This window comes from Notamacropus eugenii, chromosome 6, assembly GCF_028372415.1.
Source record: "Notamacropus eugenii isolate mMacEug1 chromosome 6, mMacEug1.pri_v2, whole genome shotgun sequence".
Classification (NCBI taxonomy): domain Eukaryota; kingdom Metazoa; phylum Chordata; class Mammalia; order Diprotodontia; family Macropodidae; genus Notamacropus; species Notamacropus eugenii.
Genome location: NC_092877.1, coordinates 337,689,009 through 337,709,605, shown reverse-complemented (window position 1 = coordinate 337,709,605; position 20,597 = coordinate 337,689,009). Strand labels below are relative to the sequence as shown.

Sequence of the window (20,597 nt, the reverse complement as noted above, 5' to 3'; positions counted from 1 at the left end):
TTCTTCCTCATCAGAAAGGAAGGGAGGAAATGCCTGTTCACCAAGAAAGTAACCTTCTATAGTCTTATTTCTTTTCCCTTTTCTGGGCATTTTCCCAGCCAGTGACTTGACCTCTGAATATTTTCCTCACACCCACCTCACCTCCTGATCCTCCCAGCCAGTTTTTGGGGTCTGAGATTCAAATGCTGCTTCCAGCCTCAGGGCTTTGGGCGGGGGCAGGGCTGCTATTCAGTGTGAGATTAAATTCAGATGCTCAGTTGAGGGCAGGGCTGCCTCTCAGGCTCAGTTCCCTCAGGGAGTTTATGCACAGACCTTCAACAATGGATCCAGGCTCCTGCCTGCTTGGAGAGCCCTGGTCTGCCGCTGCCCCTCAGCTTCTGTCTCCTGAGGGGGCCCGAGCCATGGGGGCACCCCACTCCCCCCTCGACCCGCCAAAGGGACTCTCTCACCGACCCCCGTCACCTGTGGGTGGAGGTACTTGTGCGGCCGCTGGAGATCCCGTCCCTGAAGCCTGCTCGGATCTGTTCCTCTCGGTGCCGCGGCCACGGCAGGGCTGTACTCAGCTCCCAGTCCCGGCGCCCAGTCCGCAGCACGAAGGACCTTTTACGAGAGGTTTGCAGGTCTCTCCGGAACAGAAATCTCCCTCGCTCCAATGTTCTGTGGCCTCTGGGTGCAGAATTCGCCGTGAGTTACTTCTTTGTAGTTGTTCTATGGGTTGTGGGTTCGGAGCTATGTGTATGTGCGTCTTTCTACTACGCCATCTTGGCTCCGCCCCCCAAAGAACTATTTTCTTCAGTGAGCTTTTGAACTCCATTTTTTCATTTAGTTAATTCTGCTTTTTAAAGCCTTATTCTTCTCATTGACTTTTTGGACCTCTTTTTCCAATTGAGTTAGCCTACTTTTAAAGGTGTTATTTTCTTCAGCATTTTTTTGGGTCTTCTTTAGCAAGTGTTGACTTGCTTTTTGAGCTCTTCTGTGGTCTGAGACCATTGCATATTTATTTTGGAGGTACTGGGTGCAGAAGTTTTGACTTCCTCTGACAGTATGCATTGTTCTTCCTCATCAGAAAGGATGGAAGGAAATACCTGTTCACTAAGAAAGTAACCTTCTGTAGTCTTATTTTTTCCTCTTTTTTTGAGCATTTTCCCAACCAGTTACTTGACTTTTGAATCCTTTGTCAAGAGGAAGGGTCCTAGTGCTCCTCCTCACCCCAGGACCATTCTCAGGGTTGAGATTCATATCAGCTGCTCAATTCCCCCAGGGGCTTTAGGCAGAGTGCTTCACAAATGGGCGCTACAGCTGCTGCCACCACTGTTGCTGCTGCTGCCATCTGGGGCATTGTTAGGGTGGGACTCTACTCCCCTCTTGCCCAGTTGGAAAAGCCCTCTTACTGATCTTTGAAGCTTTCTTTGAAGCTTTCTTTAGCACTTGTGGGTTGAGGGATCTGAGACTCTCCACTGCTACTGGGGATTCTGCCCCAGAGGCCTGTTCTAGTCCTTTTCCTCTCAGTCCCACTGCTTCACAGCCAGTGCTGGACTGTACTTCATATTCTGTGCAATAGACCTTTCCTGTTTGCCTTCCAGGTTACCTTTGGCTGGAAATCTCTTTCACTCTGTTGATCTGTGGCTTCTGCTGCTCTAGAATTTGTTGAGAGTCATTTTTTACAGGTATTTCATGGGCTATGGGGGAAAAGCTAGAGTATGTATGTCTTTGTACTCCACCATCTTGGCTCCTGCTCTAGCCTTCTTCTTATGAGGAGAAGGCAAAAAAGCAGAGGATTTATTTGGTTAGTTACAGTTGCTTCTTTTCTGACTTGGCGTCATAAAAGAATGACCTGCTCTGTACTGCTGGTGTGATCTAGGTCCAGATGTCAAAGTGTTGGTCTCAGGGTTAGAGGAGTGGGGGAAGACTGTAAGACCTCTGAGGTTCCTTCCCAGCTCTAATATTCAAGGCATCTAATGGTACCATACATTGATAAGGTTGTCCTGGGTCCTATTACATTGGTTGGCTGGACCTCTTTTGCCTCTCTTTTGCTCTCCTTTTTGTTTTCTTCTCTCCTTCTTTTCCTCTTTCTTGTTCCCCCCCTCCTCTCCCAGTCACTCTACTCTCTCCTTTAATTTCATTTCTTTTCCCCCTCCTTCACCAACAGATGTGAAATTTCGGTGACTGGTTTGGGCAAGGAGTATGCATGAAAATGGACAAAGTCCAAGTTGAGTCAGATGTCAACTAGATGCTTGGCAAGACAAATAGGAAACCAGTGGATTAGCTCATAAATTACTTCCTTATAAAGAAGAAGAAGAAGAATATGGAGAAAAAAAGCATTTCTTCCACTGCCATATGAAAATAGAAATAAAATATTACAGACTTGACTGCAAATGGAAAAAAAGGCTATGTATGATTCTGCAAGGAGTTCTGTGTTCCCATGAATATCTAAAGTATGAAGTGGTTAATGACAACTTTTGGTGCCCATTAATCTTTTACTTCTTGAAAAAAAATCCCGGTGCTGGTCCCTGGAGATTTCTTACATAATCATTTCACAATGTATATAAATATCTGGCTGGGAACCCAAATATAAGTCACATAAGATTGTGAATTAATTCCACCAAAACAAATCCCTCCTCTCTCAAGAAGAAGAATGGGGATATCCTATGCAATAGAAGTCATAAGAAAAAAAACTTTTTTAGTTAATCATCATTTTTTGTGTTTGAGAAGCAGACCCAATAAGTATGACTTTATGGTTAAGATCACAGAATCCTTGGGAAAATTTTTTAGTAGACTTGATCTTGTTAACTATTAAGTGAAGATATACAATTGTGAAAAGCATTTGAAGACCTGTTAACAAGAGAAAAGTTCAGATCATTGAGTTACTAGGGAGAATCATATAAAATTTCAATTTTCAATGTTTCCTTTATATTTTAGTTTAATCTTGAATCAATTAATCAACAAGCTTTTATTAAGCACTTACTATGTTCTAGGCATTGTGCCAAGATGCTGAGGACAGAAAAACAAAGACAACAGGAACTGGCATTCTGATGGGCCAGGAATAATATATAAGGCATTTCTTAAATGCTTACTACATGCTAGGGGCAGCTAGGAGGTGTTGCAATGGATAGAGTGCTAGACCTGGAGTCAGAAAGATCTGAGTTCAAATCTGGCCTCACACACTTACTTGCTATGTGACCCTGGGCAAGTCACTTAACCCTGTTTGCCTCAGTTTCTTCATCTGTAAAATGAGCTGGAGAAGGAAATGGCAAACCCCTCCAGTATCTTTGACAATAAAACCCCAAATGGGGTCATGAAGTGTCAGACATGACTGAAATGACTGAACAGCAGTAAACAACTACTTCGTGTAAAGCATTATACTAAGCTCTGGGGAAACAAACAGAAAGGAAAGACAGTCCCTGCTCTGAGGGTGGTCATATTCTAATAGAGGAGGACACTGTATACAGAAAGGAAGACCCAGTATTCATTAGATGACACTGTTTTTCTTTTCTTTTTGTAAAACGCTATACAATCAGCTCATTACCTCTGAAAATACTCCCTGAAATATTTTACCGTAGCTGCATATCATTTCTAAAACAACCTCAAAGGAGGTACCTAAGAAAAATGTGGGTTCATGCATGTGTGTGTGCATGTGTGTGTGCGTGTGTGTGTGTGTGTGTGTGTGTGTGTGTGTGTATGTTTTCTTATTTTGATAAATGTTTTGGCTTGGAAAAATTCACCTCTGATTATTAGAAAATAAAATTTCTTTAATCTACAATACTATGCCTTCCTTTCCCCATTCACAATGATTGGTTCTCTTCCCTTCCCTTCCCTTCCCTTCCCTTCCCTTCCCTTCCCTTCCCTTCCCTTCCCTTCCCTTCCTTCCCTTCCCTTCCCCTCCAAAATTTTAAGAAAGCACTCCGAACTAAAAATTAGCTGATTAGTACAGTCTCTTTGTAGGTTGACTTTCTTGGGATTTAAGGAAGAGAACACCACATTTATTGCCATCTCAAAGCTCAAAGGTAAAAGAATATTTAATGTTCAGATCATAATCACAGTCACTTGTGGACTAAGATAAGCAATTATTTTCCTATTTCCTTATAAAGGAATAATTATCACCACTTTCAATATTTTTCTGACTTAAAGAACAAAGATAGCAACCATTAAAGCAGAATTAAGCTTGGTGCTTATTCTTGGACTCCAAAATGTTGTGGAGAGAGAAGACATTCAAGGTCTAGTTTAGTCCTTAGTCCCAGGAAAAATAGGAGAGTTAAATCATATTGAGCAATAAAAGGTGAATGAATATTTTCATCTTCATTTTTATAAAATTATATTCCATTATGTCATCCATTGACTGTTTGGTGTTGGGATCAAGGGGTCATTGATCTAGAGCTATAAAGGATCCCAGAGGCCAGCTCCCTCATTTTACAGAGAAAGAGGCTGAGACACTGGGGGTTTAAGCTGTTTTCTCAAGTTCATATAAGTCATCAAGCAATTATTAAGGGTATACCATGTACTGGAGACACAAAGAAAGGCAAAAAAAGCCCAAAACATTAGCCTCTGTTATTTTTTTTTTCCATTAAATTTATTTATTTAACTTTTAACATTCATTTTCACAAAATTTTGGGTTACAAATTTTCTCCCCTTTTATCCCCTCCCCCCCCAAACACCAAGCATTCTAATTGCCCCTATGACCAATCTGCTCTCTCTTCTATCATCCCTCTCTGCCCTTGTCTCCATCTTCTCTTTTGTCCTGTAGGGGCAGATAGCTTTCTATACCCCTTTACCTGTTTTTCTTATTTCCTAGTGGCAAGAACATTACTCGACAGTTGATCCTAACACTTTGAGTTCCAACTTCTCTTCCTCCCTCCCTCCCCACCCCTTCCCTTTGGAAGGCAAGCAATTCAATATAGGCCATATCTGTGTAGTTTTGCAAATGACTTCCATAATAGTTGTGTTGTATAGGACTAACTATATTTCCCTCCATCCTATCCTGTCCCCCATTACTTCTATTCTCTTTTGATCCTATCCCTCCCCATGAGTGTCGACCTCGAATTGCACTCTCCTCCTCATGCCCTCCCTTCTATCATCCCCCCCACCCTGCTTGTCCCTTTATCCCCCACTTTCCTGTATTGTGAGATAGGTTTTCCTACCAAAATGAGTGTGCACTTTATTCTTTTCTTTAGTGGAATGTGATGAGAGTAGACTTCATGTTTTTCTCTCACCTCCCCTCTTTATCCCTCCACTAATGAGTCTTTTGATTGCCTCTTTTATGAGAGATGATTTGCCCCATTCAATTTCTCCCTTTCTCTTCTCAATATATTTCTCTCTCACTGCTTGATTTCATTTTGTTTTAAAGATATGATCCCATCCTATTCAATTCACTCTGTGCACTCTGTCTCTATGTATGTGAGCGTGTGTGCATGTGTAATCCCACCCAGTACCCAGATACTGAAATGTTTCAAGAGTTACAAATATTGTCTTTCCATGTAGGAATGTAAACAGTTCAGCTTTAGTAAGTCCCTTATGACTTCACTTTGCTGTTCACCTTTTCATGGTTCTCTTCATTCTTGTGTTTGAAAGTCAAATTTTCTTTTCAGCTCTGGTCTTTTCATCAAGAATACTTGAAAATCCTCTATTTCATTGAAAGACCATTTTTTCCCCTGAAGTATTATAGTCAGTTTTGCTGGGTAGGTGATTCTTGGTTTTAGTCCTAGTTCCTTTGACTTCTGGAATATACTGTTCCATGCCCTTCGATCCCTTAATGTAGAGGCTGCTAGATCTTGTGTTATCCTGATTGTATTTCCACAGTACTTGAATTGTTTCTTTCTAGCTGCCTGCAGTATTTTCTCCTTGACCTGGGAACTCTGGAATTTGGCCACAATGTTCCTAGGAGTTTTTCTTTTTGGATCTCTTTCAGGCGGTGTTCTGTGGATTCCTTGAATATTTATTTTGCCCTCTGGTTCTAGAATCTCAGGGCAGTTTTCCTTGATAATTTCATGAAAGATGATGTCTAGGCTCTTCTTTTGATCATGGCTTTCAGGTAGTCCCATAATTTTTAAATTGTCTCTCCTGGATCTATTTTCCAGGTCTGTTGTTTTTCCAATGAGATGTTTCACATTATCTTCCATTTTTTCATTCTTTTGGTTTTGTTTTGTGATTTCTTGGTTTCTCATAAAGTCATTAGCCTCCATCTGTTCCATTCTAATTTTGAAAGAACTATTTTCTTCAGTGAGATTTTGAACCTCCTTTTCCATTTGGCTAATTCTGCTTTTGAAAGCATTCTTCTCCTCATTGGCTTTTTGAACTTCTTTTGCCAATTGAGTTAGCCTATTTTTCAAGGTGTTATTTTCTTCAGCATTTTTCCTTTAGTGAGGTGTTGACCTGCTTTTCATGCTTTTCTTGCATCTCTCTCATTTCTCTTCCCAGTTGTTCCTCCACCTCTCTAACTTGACTTTCAAAATCATTTTTGAGCTCTTCCATGGCATGAGCCCATGGAATATTTATTTTGGATGTTTGGGATACAGAAGCCTTGATTTCTATGTCTTTCCCTGATGGTAAGCATTGTTCTTCCTCATGAGAAAGGAAGGGAGGAGATACCTGTTCACCAAGAAAGTAACCTTCTATGGTCTTATTTTTTTCCCTTTTCTGGGCATTTTCACATCCAGTGACTTGACTTCTGAGCTTCCTCTTCACACCCACCTCCCCTCCAGATCTTCTCAGCCAGTGCTTGGGGTCTGAGATTCAAATGCTGCTTCCCAGCCTCAGGGCTTTTGGCAGGGGCAGGGCTTCTATTCAGTGTGAGATTAAGTTCAGGTGCTCAGGTTGGGGCAGGGCCACCACACTGGGCTCACTTCCCTCAGGGGGTTTATGTGGAGACCTTCAACAATGGATCTGAGCTCCTGCCTGCTTTGGGAGTCCTTGTCTGCTGCTGCCTCGCTGCTGCTGCTGCCTCCCAAGGGGGCCTGAGTTGTGGGGATACCCCACTCCCCTCTGGGCCACCCAAAAAGACTCTCTCACTGACCTTTGCCACCTGTGGGTGGAGGGACCTGCGTGGCCACTGGAGATTCTGTCCCTGAAGCCTGCTCCGATCTGCTCCTCTTGGTGCTGCTGGGCCAAGGCAGGGCTGGGCTCTGCTCCGGGTCTGGTGTGTGATGGTCCTTTTGGGTCAGTTTTTCAGGTCTCTCTGGAACAGTAATCTCCTCTAATCTGCTGTTCTGTGGCTTCCATTGCTCCAGAATTTGTTGGGAGTTCTTCTTTACAGGTATTTTATGGGCTGTGGGTTTGGAGCTAGCATATGTGTATCTTTCTACTCCACCATCTTGGTTCCGCCCCCCAACTTTCTTATTTTATAGGCAAGAAAACAGAGGTTAAGTGATTTGTACAATGTCACACAGATTCCAAGTAGTAGAGCTGGCATTTGACCTCAAGTATTCTTATTATTGGGAGTCCTTTCTGCTGTACCACAATGGCACCTCACCAATCTTGTAGGATGGGAAATCTTGATTGACCAGATAGTACTTGGGAACCCTTCATTATTTCACAAAGCACTTCTAGCTCTAAAGTTTTATGTATTATGATCTACCCCACATTAAAAGAGCCAAGAATGATTTCCTATGTATTGATACAGTATTTGAGTCCATCCTGCCAGTACTTAAAAATTCCTAGTCTTAAATAGCATGACTTTTTGCCACTAGATGGCAGGAGCTCCTGGGATATTTTCTCTTGTCCCTGGTACACTCAAGTCAGACACACTTCTGAGCAAAGGTGCAAATTCATCACTTTTCAATGAGTATTTTGGAAGAAATGTGCAAGTGAGTGACAATTATTTTTAGCATTTCAAAAATATTTATTTCTTAGAAATAATGGTGCATCTAAAAAATGGAGGTAATTGACCTTGGAGACTAGTTAATAAGATCAGTAATACTATATTAAAAGAACATTGAGGGCAGAGCGAGGACTTAGTCTTAATATCTTTTCTTTTCTCAAGTACCTAGTAAAGTGTTTTGCATAGGCTTGGTGTTTATTAGATATATATTGAATGACTGATGAAATAAATGAATGATTGTTATTTTGAAATGCTGACAGTTCATGTGCAAAGATATTGTCTAATTTCTCTCGTCCTCTTAACACATAGGCTTATGTTTTTTGTACTGAGTTCATTTTTCTACTAAATTGAATGTTTTCAGGCCAAGTAATAGTTTATATTATTACCTAGTGAAAAGAGAGCTAGCCTGGAAACCAAAAATAATGCTGATGATACACATAGGCATCTGCTATGTGCCAGGTAATGCAGTTGATCCTCACAGCAACCCCAGGAGGTAGGTGCTATTATTCCCATTCTATAGCTGAGGAAGTTGAGGTAAACCAGAAGATTTGGATTCATGCTTTGCCTCTGACACTTACTGGCTATGTGATTGTGGGCACCTATGTTATTTTCTCTGTGCTCTGGGCAGCTCTTGAAGTCTGTAAGTAGAGAAGGTGCCAACCTGCATTGATGGGAGTTCCCCATACCAGTGAAATCACAGATCTAACCTATATTTCTGTTGATCCTTATGATATTTTAAGTACTTTATTTTTATTTAGTATAAGAATAAAAATGGTCTTCATTTTCTAATATGGCACTTAAAAATCTCAAGAATTAGTGAATTCTTCATTATAGGCTCTCCCTTCATGTGTCCTCAATACCTTAATGGATGATCTTCTTGAGTTGTTGTGAGTGAAAAATCCATCACCTGGTAGCCAGCCTTCTGAGGATGAGCTTTTCCAAGCTTAGCTAGGCTAGATTTCAGAGCCCAGAAATACAATCCATCAAGAATCAAGTCAAGCGGGAAGCAGAAAAGTGTTTCTTCACAATTAACATAGGAGCAATTCTAAATTAGTTTGCTAGATCAAATCTGACCTCCACACACATGTACTGCTGCTGAGAACTTGCTGGGGGTGGGAGAGAAGCCCAGTCACTGTTTTCTGAGAATACTGTGACTGTTTTCTGATTTGAATGATTTCTTTTTATCTTAGACAAATAACAAAACATGCTTTGGGATAAATTTCATTGTCTGGTGTTGGATTTTGGTGCTTACTAGCTAGAATCCCATGACATATGGTTGTAGGATAGTAGTCATCTCTCAACAGACCTGTTAATGGCTCTGGGGTTCAACGTTCCCCTAGTTTCTCACCTTTCAAACCCCTTCTACTCTTCTATGTGAGGAATGTTTAGCCTTCCAAGATTAAAATGAAGAGACAAAAGGGATATTTATCATAAAATAGCAAAAAATAATGTAATGACAAAGAGACTCAAATCTAATGATGAAGAAATTCAGTTCCAAAGTTAGAGCAGACACCAACCTGCATTGGTAGAATGTGTTTTCTTACTGGGAATTCCCTAGACCAGTGAAACCACAGTTCTTGTAAAAATATGTACCTCTGTTTTCAAGCAACCTTTGTCTAGTTCAGATACGAGCAAAGTTCATGAGCTGCCTGCTCTGTCCAACCTTTTGTTATTCTCTTTTTTCTCTCATCTAAAATCATATGAAATAGTTAAGCTCCTTCTCCTCCTTCATTTCTTCCCTATTGTATTTCCCTCTTTTTCTCTCTTTCCTTTTCTCTCTTAAACCCAACAAAACTATACCCAGTTCTGTGGTTGAATTCAACTGATTTCCCTTTGTGACCCTTGGAAGTAATGGAATTCAGAAGGGACACGACTCTTTCCCCTCTACTAGCATGGAAGCACTTCAAGATGATGCTCATTCCAATGACCACTGTGTATTCACCTTTCTAGATATCTCTTGACTTCTGTGTTTACATTTCAAAGGTTTTCTGTTCATCTCTGGTCTACCTCAGAAGCGCTGGTTTTTGACAACATGGCTACTTCAGTGGTGGCATGTTGTCAAATGAAGATTTGGCAGGGACTCAGTAAGGAAACAAATCAGTATTTGCTTCAGGATACTGGCAGAAAGAGTGTGTTATAAGCTGGCAGCAAATACTAATGGAGAATTAAGATCTGGGAAACAATGGTAGTATCCATATTTTCTATATTACTGTGAGATTTAGACCTGCCACAGATGTCCCATCCTATCCATTCTTATCAGCATCATCTATGAGCATAAACACCCAAGCAGCCCAAGGATTATGAGAGAGAGAGAGAGAGAGAGAGAGAGAGAGAGAGAGAGAGAGAGAGAGAAAGGGAGAGGGAATCAGACCTCTCCATTGGAGTTCAAAATACTTAGCAATTCAAAAAGAGGAAGAGGGATTTAAAAAAAAATCATAGAGTCAAAATTTAAATTTAAAATACCTCTTATGAGCTATACTGTATATCAACTAACAAATAAGTCACCAAATGGCAAAATTAGAGCACAATAGCCCATAATAGCCAAGCTTAGCTCTAGTGATATTTGAAAAAATGCACCTCTCTATTGCAGAGGTGGGGGCTATAGGGGTGGAATATTCTCATATATTATCGGTGCATTGGTTGGTTGTGCTGAATTTCTTCCTTCCTTCCTTCCTTCCTTCCTTCCTTCCTTCCTTCCTTCCTTCCTTCCTTCCTTCCTTCCTTCCTTCCTTCCTTCCTTCCTCCTTCCTTCCTTCCTTCCTTCTCTCTCTCTCTCTCTCTCTCTCTCTCTCTCTCTCTCTCTCTCTCTCTCTCTTAAAATCCTATTGTTTGTGGAATGGCTAAACAAATTATAGCAAATGAATATAAAGGCATATTACTTTGCCATGAGAAATGGTGAACATGATTAATGGAACAATGAAAAGTCTTATATGAACTTATACAAAGGGAATTAGGCATAATCGGGAAAACTATATACACTGTCACTCCAACGTAAATGGAAAAAACAACAACATCAATGAAACAAAATTCAATGCTGTTAAATTATGACAATCAAACTTGGTTTAAAAGGAGAGTTATGAGATACCTCATATCTTGCTCCTTTGCCAAAGTGATGGATTATGGGTGTGGAAAAAACAACATAGAAATGTGTTGTATATGTATATATGTATAAAATATGTACAAATGCATTCATGTATAGATACGCATATTTTACAAATATATAAATATATGTGCATATGAATAAATATATATAGAAACACATATAACATGCATACATACATATACATATACACACACACAAAATGGGATGTAAGAATATTCAGGAGAGGGGTGCAATGCCAAGGAAGGTGAAGTGCCAGTAACAAGTACACTGCATTATGCCAGTAACAAATGTGTTGCACTAAAACCATACCCCCTACCCCCACCCCTCATTTAGGTCTTACGCTTGTCTCCTTCTTAAGTGGTCTAATGAGTATGCTTTGGAACATAGGAAAGATTACCCAAAATATCGATAAATTCTTATTGGTTTATCCCTCCTCTTTGCCCTCCACCTCCAAGACAAATCTACTCTATCATGGGCTGATTACCCCTCTTTATCTCACACCATCAACTTGTAGGCTTAGACAAAATCATTGTACGTGGTCAAGTAATTTATTTATACACAGTATCAGGTATGCAGATAAATGCTCAAGCTATAAATGAAAGAATGAATGCGTGATGAAGCGTTTATAAATCCTTACTATGTGCCTGACACTGTACTAAGTTCTGAGGATATAAATGAAAGAAAGCAAGATGGTCCTTGATTTCAGTGAGTTAACGTTCTAGTTGAGGAAGACGATACGACTGGGATAGCACTTACAGCTGAGATTGCCTCTTTCTTTCCATCTCCTTCTTCCTCCTGGCTAGCATGAAGGGTTGAAAGTTATGATTGGGATTTAAACTCTGGTGGAAATTTTCCCAGTGCTTGGCTCTGGGAAAGAGGAAAGATACTGTCAATTGGACTTCAGCTATTTCTACCCTTGATAGCTGGTGGCTCGGTCTTGTCTACTCTCTGACTTTCTGGCTGTCCCCAGTCTGTGCCCATGCTCATGCCCATCTACACTCTTGGCTCTTGCTCACTTTGCCTCCATCTGTGCTTTGCCATGATGTTTCAATTCTGCTTGTTTTTCCTGCTTTTGCTTTCAGGGGGCAGTAACCCATCTGATATTCCCTGATGGCTCGGTAGGTGGAGAACAGAGATTGTTGCAGTCCAGCACCCTCCTCTATTTCATCATATGGTCACTTAGCTGAAGCCTCCAATCAAAGTAAAAAAGTTCCAGAAACCATAGAAAGTTTGGATATTGTATGCATGGCGATGCTTAAGTCCAAGTGTTTTTGACCTTTGGGTTTTCTAAAACCTCTGTGGTCTAGAGTATACTAGCAACTGAGGTTCCAGATAAGCTTCCCATAGGAGGTGGCATTTGAGCAAGCTTTGGAAAAAGCTAGGGATTCTATGAGACAGAATGGGGAGATGAGGAAAAGTTCATGAAAAAGTCAGTTGAAGAAAATGAGGATATGTAGCCTGGAGATGAGAATACTCAGGAGGAACATGGTAGATGTGTTCAAATTTTGGAAAGGCTGTGATGGTGGAAGAGGGATTAGATGATTTTTTTTTTTTGTCCCCAGAGGAAGAATTAGGAGCACTAATTAGGAGTTTCAATAATAATAACTAACATATATAAAGGTTTAAGGTTCACAAAATTCCTTGCAACAGCCCAGGGAAGTAAATAATAATTATTCTCATTTTACAGATGAAGAAACTGGAATAGTCAGGAATTATGTGACTCACTCAGTCACATAGCTGGTAAGTATCTGAGGTTGACTTTGAACTCTTTTGTTATTGACTCTTGGTCCAGAAGTCTATACTCAGTGCCACTTAGCTGCCTCATAAATCTGTAGAGGCAAATCCATATTTCATAACAATTAGAAGCATTCAAAAATGTTTGGGATACTTTAGGAATTGACTTCTCATCAAAGGTCTTCAAATAAAGTCACGTGTTGAGGATGTTGGAGAGGAAATCTAAAATCAGCACATCAAAGCACCCATGACATTGAAGTAGGTACTTCCTTCCTGCCATACTTTCAGAAATCGATCATTTTAAGGTGGTTCCCAAATCAATCATTTTAAGGTGATAAGACTTTCTGAACTTTGCTAGATTAGTCCTTGAATCACAGTACATTACCAGTCCTGAGTTGAATGTTTTTGCAGTTTGGTGGGATCTGCCAAATGTGGACTGCCAACGTCATAAACTTCTAGAACTCAAGGACATCTCTATATAGTGATGAGCAGAGCATAGCAAAGTGGGGTAGAAGAAAGAGTTGGTTTGAGTTCTGGCTCTTCTAACTACCTCTTATGTGACAACGAGTAAGCCACTTCATCTCTGTCGGTCTAATTTTCCTCATATGTAAAGGGCTAGAGGACTTCTAAGGTCTCATTTAGCTCTAAATGAATAAGGCGTATAGCAAATGCTCATTTGAGATGGTGCTAATTTACTACAATTCTAATGGACTTATAATCAAATAATATATCAAAAATGCAAAATACGTACTGCAGGAGATTCTTGGAATTGACTCCCAGACAGCCTGATGCCTCTTGACAAAGAAGCTGGCCCATTTGGACAGTAGCACAGCATGGTGAAAATAACATTGGCTTGAAAATTGGGGAACGTAAGTCAGTCTCTGATTTACAGTTAGTCAGTCGATCTCTCTGGACCTTAGTTCCTTTATCTTTAAAATGAAGAGGCCAGACTAAGATGGTCTATAAGGTCCAGTTAATCATATAATAATCTTGTGAGGAAATATCTTCTCCTTCCCTCCAGTCTTGGTTGAAGAGGTGAGCCTTCTCCACCTCCACATGACCCCTTGATCTCATTTCTCTCTTTCTCTATCAGGCTGCTCAAACTATCATCCTCCCCCTCTCTCTAATCTTCAGTCTCTCCCTGTCTATTGATTTCTTCTCTGCTAACTGCAACATACCCATATGTGTATTCCCCATCCTTTAAAAACCCTCATTTGATCCTACTGTGTACACTAGCTATCAGACGTTATCTCCCCTTCTCTTCATGCCAAACTCCTGGAGAAAGCCAACTACTCAGGCACTGATGCACCCCTGTTTCCTCTCCTTTCATTCTTTTCCAAACCCCGTGCTGTTTTCAATGGAAGTTGCTGTCTCCAAAGTGATCAGTGTTTTCTTTGAAATTTTTCATTGGTTAGCTAGTACAGTGGATAGAACACTGGACCTGGAGTCAGGAAGACTTGAGTTCAAACTCAACTTCATTCACTTCCTACCTGTGGAACTCTGGGCAAGTTACTTACCCTCTGCTGCCTCAGTTTCCTCAACTGTAAAACTGGCATAATAGTAGCATCTACTCCCCAGGGTTGTTGTGAGGATTAAATGAGATATGGAAAAAGTGGTTACCACAGTGTCTGGCTCATAGTAGGTTCTGAAGGAATGCTTGTTCCCTTCTCTTCCTTTCTCTTCTCCATCCTCAATTTTCTTGATTTCTCTGTAGGATTTGACACTGTTGATTCCTTCTCTTGGATGCTGCTATACCTTAATGACCTGAAGGGGCTACACTGCACAGCAAACAGGTATATTGCAGATGCTGGAAAACTATTCCTTTGCTACAAATTTGTTAACCAACCTTTTCATTAACATGAGTTTCCTCTGAGTTTGGTTAGCATTTCTTTTAGGGAGTTGGCAAAATTTTAGAGCTTGAGTGAACAGATAAAATGACTATCAAAGCCTGTAAAACTGAGGACCAGATCCTGGCAACCCCACCAGGCTAGAAACACTGGCATGCAGAATTCCAGACCATGCCTGGAATCATCTGCTGGCTTCCACATGAGCATCTACAATAGTCTTGGGCTAGGTGTGGAGGAGCAGGGCAAGAGGTGGGTTGGGGTTACAAAGTCTAAGGCAGAGGCTCTACCCTTTAGGAACTTATGAGGGACCTTAAGGGGAAGGGGACAAGACTAAAATCAAATAGTTAAGAAAGAACATAAGGTATTATGTGAATATTACTACTACTACTATTAACAATATTGTTATATATTATATTAATATTATTATTCATAACAGCTCATATTTCTATAGTGTACTGAAGTCTGCAAGTGCTTTACAAGTATCACCTCATTCTATCCTCACAATACGCCTAGGAGGTAAGTCTTATTATTATCCCTATTTCACAGATGAGGAAACAAGCAGATAAGGGTTAAGTGTCTTGCCCAGGTCCACACTTCTAGTTAGTGTGTGAGGCTGGATTTAATCTCAGGTCCTCTGTTCTAGCCACTGCACCATCTCATTGAACAAAAAGGCCACATGTGCCAGTGTGTGCAACAGTCCCCACCTCAGCAATCTATGGAGAGGAAGAAAACACCTCTCATCATTTCTTTTCCAGGAAGAAGGCTTGCAATGAGTTCTACAGGTCCTATTTCACTTTATTCACTGAAAGACTTTTGAAAGTCCTTCAAGACTTAGAAATCTTTGGAAAAATGTGCCAAAAACCTTTGGCAAGACTCACAGCCAAGGAAAATTGTGACACCTGCAACTATACTCTGTTTCTTTCCAATTTAAGCCGAGTGAGATCTTCTTTATATGCATCATGTTGAAAAGGAAGATTATTGGTGAAATGTTGAGATTTGAACTGGTAGATTTTGAAGACAGAATCGACATCTTGTTTTCTAAATGCGGTGTTTTCAGTTAATAATCTGATCACTTTCTAAAGAATAGATGGAAAAAATGCCACATAGAGCACTTCCTCCAAGTACAAAGGCATCTGATGAAATGCATCTAATTAAACACATAATTTGGTACAGCTTGTGTATTCAACATATTTTGGCACATAAAATATTTACTCTGATAGACTGAAGCTGTTACACTGTGCTGAGTATGAGTTGTTATTGAGACTAAGTGTTTTTAATCTAGAAGATGATAATGATTTCATGACTTCGAACTTCGTATTTCTAGTTTCAGCCTGGAATAAGTTTTTATTGCTGTATTTTCAGCGTGTGCTGAGTGCTTTTGATAAGCTATCGGGGCTGAGATGCTGCCATTGAGCACTACACTTAAATGCCTGTTGAATTACATTTAAAATACAAAATTCATGCTAACCACAAGGAAACCTCATCAAACTGTCTTTTTTTTGTTTATTTTTATTTCACTTTTTTTACCCCCAGTTTAATGCCCAATCCAGGGACTGGATCCAGATGAAGATGAATTAGTCTAGTTTAGATTTAGTTTAGAAAATATTTTTGGTTTCTCATTCAGTACTTATTTTAAGGATTTGTAATTTTATTAGTGTGAGGTCTTTCTCCTTGGATAAATGTCTAAACAACTTTAAGCCTCAGAAATGAAAGAAGGAAGGAAATAAGAATTCATTAAGCACCTACTGTGTGCCAGGAACTGTGCTAAGTATTTTACAAATACTATCACATTTGATCCTTTCAACACTCCTAGGAGGTTGATGTTATTTTACACTTGAAGAAATTGAATCAGACAAAGGTTAAGTGATTTGCCCAGAGTCACACATTGGTAAGTATCTGAAGACTCATATCTTCTTGACTCTAGGTTCAGTGCTCTAGCCAGCTGCCTTTGGTGGACCCACTGTGTTTATTGCTGAGTATGAAAAGTCCATTTCTCTATGTCTAACTTTTTATTAATAGAGACTCTGAATTTTTCTATGCTGTCTCTCAGATGACAAAGATATGGTACCTTACTAGTGGATCTATACTGAAAATGTTTCCTATTTGGTCATGTGATTGGCAATTTCAGATGGATCTCTTTTGTTGGAGTCTCTGCAAAGGCTAAATGACTATTTCTCATCCATCTTGTCATTGGGATCATTTTTCCAGAATGTCTTGGGCTAGATGGCTGCTGAGTTCCCTTTTGCTCTAAAATCGTGTGGTTCCATAATTCTGATGGGACCTGTGGAAGTTTGTGCTCTGTTGGCAGACCTTTAAGAGCCCAGAGTCACACTTTTTGACAAGGCATCAAAGAACTTTGATAGACACTTAGTAGGTACTTAGTCAGCTTGTTGGCTGACTGACTTTCAGTAATAATAGTAATAGCTGGCATTTATATGGTGTTTTAAAGTTTGCAAAGTGTTTTACAGATATTTTCTCATTTGATCCTTACAACAACTTTGGGAGATAAGTGCTATTGTTATCCTCATTATATAGTTAAGAAAACTTAGGCAGACTGAGGTTAAGTGACTTGCCCAGGGTCACATAGATAGTAAGTTTCTGAGGCTAGATTTGAACTCACAACCTCCTGATTCAAGCTCCAGTGCTCTGTTTCTCATGCCACCTAACTGCTTCAGGCAGTAGTTATAGAAAATTCACAAGTTTAATCTTAGTTCAATTAGATTGAGTTTTAAATTTTCTCTGCCTCTGTAGTGTCAACAGGATATTCACAGCACATATGGCAGCCATGAATATGCAGGTGCAATTCTGAATAATGAAATACAACAGACTCTCCACAGGGAAGACAGAACCAAGACATTTATTCAGACACCAGAAAGCCCAATCTCAGCACCAGAAAACCAAATCCATCATAGCAACAAAGAAATATGTACACAATAACAATGCAGAGGATAACACCATCCCAAAGCCTTCCCTCTGTTAGGTTTCCCACAGACCAGCTCTCCTTTTTTTTGTTTTTATTTATTTTTAATGTTCTACAATCATTACCATAAAACTTAGATTTTTTTCCCCCTACTTACCCCCAATCCCCCCCCCCCCAAGATGACATACAATTCTATAAAGGATCTACACATACATTCCTATTGAATACATTTCCACTATAGTCATACTGTGTAGAAGAACTAAAATAAATGGGAGAAATCATATAACAAACCAAAACATAATACACACACACACACACACACACACACACACACAAATGATCTACTACATTCTGCGATTGAATTCTGTAGTTCTTTCTCTGAATGTGAAAGGCATTTTGCCTTAGAAGACCATTGGGAATTTTTTTTTGGTCCTTGCATTGTTATGCAGATCTAAGTCTACCGGAAAAGACTCTGGCACACTGGGGTTGTTGCTGTGCACAAAGTTTTCCTAGTTGTGCTCCTTTCACTCAGCATCAGATCATATAAGTCTTTCCAGGCCTCTCTGAAGTCTTCTTGTTCATCATTTCTTATGGTTCAATAATATTCCATTACACTCATATATCATAATTTATTCAGCCATTCCCCAATTGATGGGCATCCTATTGATTTCCAGTTTTTGGCAACTACAAAGAGTGCTGCTATAAATATTTTTTTACATGTGGGACCCTTTCCCATTTTTATGATCTCTTGGGGATACAGTCCTGGAAGCGATATTGCTGGGTCAAAGGGTATGCACATTTTTGTAGTCCTTTGGGCATAGTTCCAAACCTCTCTCCAGAATGGCTGGATGAGCTCACAGTTCCACCAACAATAAATTAGTGTTCCAACTCTCTTACATCCTCTCCAACATTTATCATTTTCCTGTTCTGTCATGTCATGTTCTGTCATGTCCTGTTCTATCCAATCTAATGGATGTGATGTGGTACCTCAGAGTTGTTTTGATTTGCATCTCTCTAATCAAAAGTGATTTAGAGCATTTTTTCATATGATTATAGATACCTTTAATTTCTTCCTCTGAAAACTCCCTGTTCATATCCTTTGACCATTTATCAATTGGGGAATGACTTGTTTTGTTGTACATTTGACTCAGTTCTCTATATATTCTAGAAATGAGGCCTTTATCCCTGAGATTAGCTATAAAAATTGTTTCCCAATATACTACATCCCTCTTAATTTTGGTTGCATTGGGTTTGGTTGTGCAAAAACTTTTCAGTTTAATGTAATCAAAATTATCCATCTTGCACTTCACAATGCTTTCTATCTCTTCTTTAGTCAAAAATTCTTCCCTTCTCTACAAATCCGATAAATACACTATTACAAACCAGCTCTCTTGAACAAATCACAAACAGGCTACCTTAAACAAAATGCCCTTCTCTTGTTCACAACCAGCTGCAGGCTTGCCTGCATCCTTAATTTCTGTCTGCTCTCTCACTCAGGAGGTTGGGCAGTTCTGACAAAAGGTGATTTTCTGGAGAAGGAAATGGCAAACCACTCTAGTATCTTTGTCAAGAAAACTCCATGGTATAAAATGATAAAAAAAGATGACACTGGAAGTTGAGCTCATCAGACTGGAAGGCATCTAACATGTTAGTGGGGAAGAGAGGGGAACAACTATAAGTAACTACAGAAAAAATGAAGTCGTTGGGCCAAAGATGAAAGGATGCTCAACTGCGGGTATGTCTAGTGACAAAAGGAAAGTCCGATGCTATAAAGAGCAATATTGCATAGGAATCTGGAATGTAAGACAGATGAATCAAGGTAAGTGGAATGAGGTCAAACAGGAGATGGAAAGATTAAATATCCACATCTTGGGTGTCAGTGAACTTAAAAGGAGGGGAGTGGGTGAGTTTAATTCAGATGATCACTCCATATCCTAATGTGGGCAAGAATCCCTTAGAAGAAATTCCTCATGGTGAATAAAAGAGTGAGAAAAACAGTACTGGGGTATAATCTTAAAAATGACAGTGTGATATTTTTTTCAAATCCAAGGTAAAGCATTCAAAATTATTGTAATAAAATGTCTGTGCTCCAACCACTGATACCAAAACAGGCTGAAGTTATTCAGTTCTATGAAGACTGACACTTTTTAGAAATGACACCAACAAAAGATGTTACATTCTCCAAAGGGGATTGGAATGCTAAAACAGAAAATTCAAAGATAATTGGAATAATAGACAAGTTTGGCCTTGGAGAACAAAATGAAGCAGAGTTTATAGAGTTTTGTCAAGTTTTGTCAAGATAACTTGATCATAGCAAACACTCTTTTGCAGTGAGCCAAAAGGCAATTCTGCAGTGAACCTCACCAGATGGTCAATATCAAAATCAGTTTGATTATGTACTTTGCTCCCAAAGGTAGAGAAGGACTATGTAAGTTAAAATAAGACTTGGAGCTGACTGTGGTTTAGATCATGAGCTTCTTGTTGCAAAATTCAGACTTAAATTGTACAAAGTATGGAGAATCATCAGACAATATAGGTATGACTTAAATAACAACCGTTATGAATATGAAGTGGAAGTAATAAATAGATTTAAAGGATTAGATATGGTAGATAGAATGCCTGAAGAACTATGGACAGAGGTTCACAATATTGTATAGAAGGCAGTAACAAAAACATTCCAAAGAAAAAGAAGAACAAGAAACCAAAATGGCAGGCTGATGAGGCTTTACAAATAACTGAGGAAAGAAGGAAAGTGAAAGGGAAACATATACCTAAATGTATGCAGAATTCCAAAGAACAGTAAAAAGAGATATGAAAGTTTTCTTAAGTGGGCAATACAAAGAAAACAATAGAATATGAAAGACAAGGGATCTTTTTAAGAAAATTAGAGATATCAAGGGAAAATTTTATGCAAAAATGGGCATGGTAAAAGACAAAAAATGGTAGAGGCTTAAGAGAAGTAGGAGAAATTTAGAAGAGGGAGCAAGAATATACAGAAGAACTATACAAGAGTGATCTTAATATCACTAATAAACATAATGGTGTGGTTACTGATGTAGAGCTAGACATCCTGGAGAATGGAGTCAAGTGGGCCTTAGGAAATATTGCTTACAGTAAGCCTAGAGGAAGTGATGGAATTCCAGCTGACCTATTTAAAACCCTAAAAGTTGATACTATTAAGAT

The 20,597-nt window shown here is 39.5% G+C and overlaps 1 long non-coding RNA gene across 1 annotated transcript in view; it reads left to right on the top strand.

The window, feature by feature from the left end:
• Positions 1–15,968, top strand: part of LOC140510004 (uncharacterized) — a 51,734-nt gene extending 35,766 nt beyond the window's left edge. Inside the window, exons 3-5 of the long non-coding RNA XR_011969036.1 lie at positions 14,362–14,440; positions 14,931–15,010; positions 15,250–15,968. This is a non-coding gene — a long non-coding RNA (uncharacterized lncRNA). The remainder of the gene's footprint in view (positions 1–14,361; positions 14,441–14,930; positions 15,011–15,249) is intronic.
• Positions 15,969–20,597: the final 4,629 nt, after the last annotated feature.